The sequence below is a fragment of the Vicia villosa genome, linkage group LG2 (genome assembly GCF_029867415.1).
Source record: "Vicia villosa cultivar HV-30 ecotype Madison, WI linkage group LG2, Vvil1.0, whole genome shotgun sequence".
NCBI lineage: Eukaryota > Viridiplantae > Streptophyta > Magnoliopsida > Fabales > Fabaceae > Vicia > Vicia villosa.
The window spans coordinates 192,574,134-192,583,149 of NC_081181.1; the positions used below are offsets into that span (position 1 = coordinate 192,574,134).

The 9,016-nt window shown below is 28.3% G+C and overlaps 1 long non-coding RNA gene across 3 annotated transcripts; it reads right to left on the minus strand.

Annotated features, from left to right (window-relative positions):
* Positions 1-4,240: 4,240 nt before the first annotated feature.
* On the minus strand, positions 4,241-7,282 carry LOC131653408 (uncharacterized). Of its 3 annotated transcripts, none has more exons than XR_009299076.1 (4): positions 6,999-7,282; positions 6,350-6,414; positions 5,096-5,872; positions 4,241-4,867 (listed from the first exon to the last, which is right to left on the minus strand). It is a non-coding gene; the product is annotated as an uncharacterized LOC131653408 (long non-coding RNA). The 3 variants fall into 3 exon arrangements; XR_009299075.1 differs by having other exon boundaries at positions 4,241-4,528; positions 4,743-5,872; XR_009299074.1 differs by having other exon boundaries at positions 4,241-5,872.
* Positions 7,283-9,016: the final 1,734 nt, after the last annotated feature.

Consider the following 9,016-nt stretch of genomic DNA (forward strand, 5'->3'; position numbering starts at 1 on the left):
ATCACTAATGGCAGCGTCTTGAGCGTTGATAACCATTAAATAGATGACAAAGATTTGTTAAGGCCGGTGTATATAGTATAGAAAAACGCTTAACTATCACCTCGGTCGCGAAAAATTACCTGGGTGAATGCGCATTTTTTTAATTACATTGTTTTCAAAAAATATTTAAAATACATTGTATGCAACAAATCTTTGATGATATCAAGATTTAGATGCTATAGGTCCCATGCAAGAAGCTACAGATCTGTTTCCAGGGCCAATGAGAATTTTTATATTATGCAATTACAATCCACCCCAAAGATATGTCGTAGCGGTGATAAATATTTCCTCTCTTTGGGGTGACTTCATATAATAAAGGATTAAGGTAAAATTTGTTTAACGAGTGTTTTTATAGTAAAATATGATTACCATACCCCTCGGTATATCTATAAAACCGAGGTAAATTATCTTCTCCTTTAAACTATCACTTGGTTTTGGATTAAAACCGAGATGAATAATTCTTTTTTTTAAAATATTACATTGTTTACACAAAATATTAAGATAAATTGTTTATAAAAAATCATTTCAAATGTTAAGCTCCCTTCTTTGTGTAAGTTGAAGTTCCCTCCTTTGTTTAAGTTCCAACTTCTAAATGATTAATTAGGTTAAAATGTGTGTGACGAGTACTTTTATAGTGAAATAAAAATATAAATTGCATAAGTTGAGATTCAAAGCTTCGTCATGAAATGTATTTTTGGAGTAGTGAAGAATGACAATTATTATCAGGTTAATAAAATAAAGTAATTTTCTATTTTACTAAAAAAATAATTTCTTGCAACGGTTATAAGTTGTGTTGTAGTATAGAAAGGGTTGTTGTAGTCTATGAAAAAGAAATTAAGAAATGGATCTACTAAAATGGTTTCAAATGCACTACGACTAACAACCGTTGTTATACCCATTAAAAATAGTCGTTTCTTAAAACACCCCAATTGCAACATTTTTAATCTGAAAAACAGAGTGCAACTGATGGAAACCGTTCTCTAAAGAAAACTACAACAACGATTCTCTGCAAGGCGCCGTTGGAAACAAAAACTGTTCCAAAAGGATAAATCAACCCCTTAGTTTGGAACGGGCTGAAAACCGTTCTCATAAGAAAAGGCAACGTTTTTTTTTTAGATTTTGCAACGATTTTCATGAATTGTCGTATAGTTAAAATGTTGTAGAGGTCACTGGGAGATATCACGTTTTAACTTCAGATAAAGACTTTATACAGACCATTTTTTTTCATCTCATTGTAACAACTTTCTGTCCATCATAACAAGAATATGTTCTCCCAATAATAATGTCAAACCCTAATTTACGAGCCTCCATGCAAATTCATTGAAACATATGTTCACGTAAGTAAAAAAAACAACCCTGTAAAAAAAACAGATTCCATTCCTGCCATTTGTAGATTCCCAGTTTTGCCCCCTTGCTGAATTTGGTCAACAAAATTGATGATGTGGCGCTGCTTTTAATTTTAGTTTTATTTATTCATTATTATTACATTGTTAACATTCAAAATATCTAATTATTCTTAAAAAATTGTCTCAAGTGAGGTTTGAACCCAAGACTAACTCTCACATCATTCATTCAACATCACCTTTCCCAACTGAGCTATTTAATTTCTCTGTCTATTAAATGCATCAATACGTATATCATACATAGCTATATTTTATATCATAATTAATTTTACATAAGTATTATTCAACCATATATTAAACTGAAAGTATTCTTTATATAAATAAATATAATTTTCAAATATATTATATTTAAACGTTATTTAACAAACCATATTTTAAACGTAAATATAATACAATACTTTTACGTAAATATAATAAAATAATAATAAATTGAAAATAATTGAAATATAATTTCAGTTTATTAAATAAACGTAAATATAATAAACTAAAATATTTAGATATAATACTTTTACGTTTAATATATTAATTTTTTTAATTGAAATATTAAAAACAAGAATTTAATTGGAATACACTGGTAGTGTAAAGAAGTTTTACACCGTCCATGAATCACAACCGTTAATCTGTTGGAAGTATTTGACTTTTATTTTAATTTTTTTAAAAATAATATAATTGAATGGTTGTGATGCATTGATAGTGTAAAATATTTTACACTGACAGTGCATAACAATTAAACTCTAAAAACAATTAAAATTTTAAGAGATAGTAAACGTTATTTTGAAAAACAATTAAAAAGTTACTTTGTTTAATTCCAAAAATTAAAAACATTATTTAGAATTTAGAAAATATAAATAAACTTAAAATAATTTATAAACTGAAAATATAAATTAAAACCAAAAGGTAATTTGTATTGAAAATAATAAAATAATAAAAAACTGAAAAAATAAATAAATTTAGAATAATAATAATAAAGTAATATATTTATAATAATAAACTGAATAATAACAAACAAATATTATTTTAAAATAAATATTGTAAATAAATAATCTTTAAAAAATGTAAAGGAATTAACATTTTTTTATTAAATATAAATATAGTATTTAACGTTTTTAACATAAACGAATACTTAACATTCAGTTTTTTTTTAACATTCAGTTTTTATTAAACATTTAGTTATTGTTAACATTCAATTTTTTTTAACATTCAGTTTTTATTAAATATTTAGTTATGTTTTAGTATTTATTTTTGTGAAATAAAAAATAAATATTTTAATTCTTAAAAAATTTAATATATTATTATTCAAATAAAATATAAAAAATATATAAGTATACATAAGAAGTTAGTTATTTTAAACAGTGTTGACTGTAGACAATTTTCCTTAAAATATGAAGGATGGTAAATTTTTTAATTACACGAGATAATCATGACATTTTTTTGCCATTATACATTGTTGATAAAAGAAAAAAAAGGAGATATTTTAAGGAGAGAGAAACATTTGCCAATTTACTTTCTACAATTTTTAATGACATTTCTTTGTCTTTGGTACTCTTGATTTTAGTTGTTATACTCATATTTCATTAAGCCAGTTGTTCTTGTAACAATAACTATCTTCATTTCATTTTGAAATCTGCAAAACATATGAATTTTTAACAAAAGTTCAAAATTGTATGTGTACATCAACATGTGATTAAAATAGCAAATTATACACAAAAAAAAAATAGATCAATCCTAAGGATATAAAGAGAGAGAAATATTAAATTATACAAAAAAAAAAATAGATCAATCCTAAGGATATAAAGAGAGAGAAATATTTGACAATTTACTTAAATTTTTATGACATTTATTTTCCTCTTATACTCTTGGTATCAGTTGTTATACTCCTATTTTATTTTAGACAATTGTTCTTGTCATAACAACTATCTTCATTTTATTTTACAAATCTGCAAAATGTAACATTCATAACACTAATAAAACTCCAAATCATCGTACTCATGTATAAAATAATATTATGAATAAAGACTTGAGTAGTTGAATTAGACCATCCAAGTTGTACATTAACATGATAAAAATCACTACCAGAAACTACGCCAAATAAGCTATTTAATAGCGTTTTTTTTTGTTTTTGATAGCACTTAAAAGTGCTATTAACCGCGCCGCTATTGTAAATATTTTTTGTTTAATAGCACTTTAAAAGCGCTATTAAAGTACTGCTTTTTAATAGCGTTTTTGCTTAAGCGCTACCGAAGTAGACATTTTGCACATTTTTTTATTCGCTTTTGATAGCGTTTTCAAACTAAGCGCTATTATAGAGCGCATGTTTGACAGCACTTTCAAACAAAGTGCTAATATATGTCACATGTTTAATAGCACTTTCAAATAAAGCCCTAATATATGACACATATTTGATAGCACTTTTTCTTAAAACTGCTATTATAGAATGTTTCATCAATAGCACTCTTTACAAAATGCTATTGTAATACATTTTAAATTTATTTTTTTATACAAAATTATTCTTTTGGTGTTCAAATATCAAAAAGCTACATTCAATTCAATACCAAATAACACTTTAAGTTACTCATTACATACATACTATGATCCATCAATACCAAATATTTTAAATCAAATCCACTTGTTTACAAATATCACAACAAGGTTTAAAAAAGTACTTTACAACCATGACATGTTCACTCCATGGGTACTAGCAAAACTGAGTTCTATTAGTCCTACAAACTCATATACCAATATATTATGACATAAGTTGAAATTAGTAAACGTCTCTCAGAGACTTAAACTATGATTAATTATCGGGAAGAAGCCACTTATATTATTACAAGAGAGGTCCCTGCATAAATGTTCAACTCAAAATGGTTAATGTAAAAGAAGTTCATACAAAGATGTTCAAATCTAAATGGTTAATATAAAAGAGGTCTCTACATATCCGAACTTGAACTTTTAGTTCCTGCAATACACCACCATTACTAGCCAACATTGCTGATGTGGGTATGATAAGTAACCATCATTATATTCCTCTAAAGCAATACTGTCGCCTCTCCTTTAAGAGATCACTGACAATCTCTTCGCGATGTCAACTAAAATGGTTAATATAAAATAAGAACAAAAGCATGAGTTGAGTTTTGAGGTACACATTTCAAAATTAAGTAGTAGAAGAATAACTTTGTATATTATTCTTGTCCACTGAGCCATAATTCATTTAGTACATTTATATTTTTACATTCATAATGGACGTATAAAACACATTTTAATCCATTTGAAAATCACTTCCAAAGAAATACAAAAACATACCTATTCCAACTTAACTCCTTCATGTTGGTCTCAAGCTCCATAATTTTCATGTGGAGTTCATTTTCCTTTTTCAAGGATCAATTTGTTGAAGTTTCCAAGGCAATTCTTATTTACTTTTTTAGTCCCTGGCATAAAAAGTATTTTTACATTAAGATAAAGTGGGTATAAAGAAACAAACTGTTTAATTTCAGTACCTGAAATTTGATCACTGGTTAGTGAAGTATATAATAAAAAAGACCATCGATTATGGACCGTTAAAATAATGTTACATGTATGAGATGCCATGTACAATACCAGGCATATCGAGAGAAAATCGGAGTCATTCACCACAAGTAGAAAGAAGTAGCAGATACCTAGTGCATGGTTGCCCTTCACTTGCATCTCAACCCTTTGTGCTTCCGCTGTGTTCATAGACTCTTATGCACCAATGAAATCATTCATTGTAAGTACGATAGGATTGATGAATAAGTGCCAGTGATATGAATAGTCTCAGACAATAAATCAACTTGTGAATAATCTCATAATAATGCTAGAAGGATGTCTCCAAGTAAGAACATCATGATTCATAGTCTCATTCAAATGCACCGAAAGAAACTATAACCAAATAATTTTTTATTTTGGAAACTGTTGCCGTTAAAACCATTAAACCTCCTAAAATTGATTCAGTTTGCTCCATCAATTTCTCATTTGCCTTTTTGACCTCTGGAAGTGAAGACTGAATTGCAGCAGTGGCAGGTTGACCACTTGCTCTATTGTCTGATTCCAAAGTGTGTTCATTTAGTTTCACTATCACGTGAGTGAAACTCTTCCATGTTTCTTTGTTCACTAAAAGCTTCATTAGAGGCTTCTGAATCTTAACTAGCAGCTTTGTATGCAGAATCATTTGATTCCTTAGAACTTTCAGTATCATATTTATCATTATCAGTATCAGACATCCAACCCTTCTCATTGTTAAATAACTTTAACTTCCCAAATGCAAACTCCACAAATTGGCTGACTTGTACTGTATCAGAACCGATAACCTTTCTGAGTGCAGAATCAAAACCATTCTTCTTTAGAAAATCTGAAACAAAAGGTATCTTCCACCACTTTTTCTCATCATCAATTTCATCAAAGGTCTTATATTTAACCTAAAATACGAAATTTACTACAGAAGTCACTAAGCAAGGGATAAAAGGCCTTAATACTAATAGTCTTAGTAGGTCTTAATAGTTTATAAAAGGCAGACAACCTCAAATTATTCATATAAGCAAATTGAGACAAATTAAGCATACTTAGTTGCCACTTTCAATGATAAAGTGAATAGCGTATCTCAGGTTAACTGAATAACAACCAAATGTCATTTTACATTAGTCCTAGAGAATTGATTAGTTAATGTATAAACTATTAAGACCTTTTTAGAGAATACAATCTAATGCATGGGATAAGCATATGAAGTTCTAAAAACATAAATAGAGAGACACAATTGTCCACTAAAATGTAAACTTAGAACAAATGGCATAGACATCATGATGTTCACCAAAATACATATGCCGGTAATTTTTTTCCCATATTAAGAGCTTGTACTGTTGGTTTGTATTTATTCTTTTCTATTGAAATAAACATACCTCCAGCCAAACCATTCCACCGCCACCCATTCCTCCCAATTCCACCAGTATTTCATGTGTATCTCCTACAACAACAAAAACATTATATGGTGAAAAATATGTAATCAGAACTTTAAAATGACATGTTAAGTTTATGTTAAGTTTATTTTCACCCTGTGCAATTTCAAACTTCTTCCACGGTTTCATTTATATATAAATAGGTGATATTACATTGTCATTTGAAAACCAAGACAGTGAGTTATGGCAAAAAACAAAACTTAGCTATTTATCATCATGGGGAATGGTAATAGGCAGAACAAGTCTTCATCAGGTTTCTTCTCTATTTTTGCATGCTTATAGAAATAACTTATACATCAACCTTTAAAAGAAAACTGATCAAATTGCTGAATTGTCTACTTCCTATATGAAAATTTATACATCACTAAACACAGAAAACATGACACAAATAGTTGAAGTGCTCAACCGAAATGCCGAATCAAAATACTAAACTGAAACGCCGAATTGAAATACCAAATCAAAACGCCAAATCAAAACACTGAATCAAAACATTGAATCGAAATGTCAAATCGAAGTACCGAATCATAAACAATAATCTATTGCTAATCATAAGCATTGAAAACATCAAAATTGACTTATTAGTAATATTTACCTTCTAAAATAAGCGAATCCAATACCGAATCACGATCTGAAAGTTGCGTTCATTGAAAGTACTACGTTCCTTTGTTCGCTCTGGGCTACTCACGAGCTGAAACCCTAAATCTTTTTCAGAAGATGATTTGAAGCCCTAAGATGAAATTGATTTAAGAAGATGATTTGAATGAAACTGATTTGAATGCGATTTTGATGATTTGAAGATAATCAACTGTTACCGAAAAGAAGATGGTTTAGTTTGGAGAAGATTTTCGATGGGGTTTTGATTTTTACGAGCTTCTGTTTCTGTTTTGTTTTTTTTTTATTTTAATTTTTTTTTAAATTTTGTTTTAAGAAAGTTAAAAAAAATAGGTGGGAACCAAAATTTCATGGGGGAAAACGAAATCTTTTTCTTTTACTTATTTATTTATTTATTTTATGAATTATATATTATAAAAACAATAGCACTTTTGTATAAGCGCTAATATAGAATTATAAAATAATAGCATTTTCTAAAAGTGTTATCTTAATGAATAATATTAATAGTGATTTGACGAAAGTGCTATCTTAGTGTATAGTATTAATAGCGTTTTGTAAAAAGGGCTATCTTACTGAAGTTTAATAATAGCACTTTTTCATAAAGTGCTATCAAAATCACATTGTCTGTATTCTATAATAGCGCTCGACAATAAAGTGCTATTATAGATGTGTTTTTTCGTTTATAATAGCACTTTCTTTAAAAGTGCTATTAAATTAAGCGATACAAAATATCAATTTTGGCGTACTTTGCATTTAGTGACTGATTTAAAGATTGAAAAAACTTCAAAATCGATCACTATAATGTTTAACGACTAATAAAGAGACTAACACATTTCGGTTGGAAAAGTTATAGTCGCTAATTTGCAACGACATATTATTTGACCAAAATTTAGTGACAATTTTTGTGACCGATTTAAACACCTAAAATAAATTAAAATTTTCTGTAACACATGAGAGTTGGAACCCATGCAATGGTGGTACACATGACTCGTGAAGCCTTAAGTTCTTACCACCGGGACATATTCAGAAATTTTATCAAAATAACCAAAATTTTCAATTTTAATCCCAAACTAATCCGCATTTCCACACGATTCTCAACATATCCCAATTTAAAAAAAAATGGATGAAAGAGGAGGCGTCGAAATGACGCTTCTTCTTTTTTTTCTTCAGTTACTTACAAATTTACATGCGAATTTGATATTAGTGGATTTACTTGCGAATTTATCTATATATAAAAAAAATTAAATATTTGTACGTAAATCCGCAGGTAACTGAAAAAATTAGGTATATTGAAAATTATGTAGAAAAGTGGATTAATTTGAGATTTAAATTAAAAAACTTGCTTATTTTGATAAAATAACCGAATGAAAATTTGTATATATTATTTAGGTAATAAAAAATTAGAAATTAAATGTCAATAAAATTACATTATTTATAAAATTAATAAATTTGTATTATCATTTTTCTATAGAAAAATATATATAACTTTTTGAAACGATAAAAATGTAAAACTTTTAGTAAAATAAAAAATTGAAAGGAAAATAAAAATATTAATAAATAGAATTAGAAAATAGAGAAATAAGAAAAAATATTAGTGACCGATTTTTGAGACTGAATATTCGGTCACAAAATTATAATCTCTAATTCGGTGGCTAATTTCATTTTCACCGACTTGTAATTTTATATTTTTTTATATATTAGATTAATAATAATGTGTTCTTAAAATTATTTTAACTTACCTAACTAATGCTATATTTTAATTAATTATTTTATAATTAAATATTTAGATATATTAACAAAAATTTGTATAAGTATGGCTCTAACTAACTAACAGGCAAGCAATGTCGGACTCGACAGGATAGGGGTGGCAAAACGGGCTGCGGCCCGCCGGGCCGGCCCGCCACCCGCCAAAAAATGGCGGGTTGGGTTGGGATTTTAGGCTCGCCGCTCGCAAAAGCTCGCCCCGCAAAAACCCGCCGCCCGCCATACCCGCCCCGC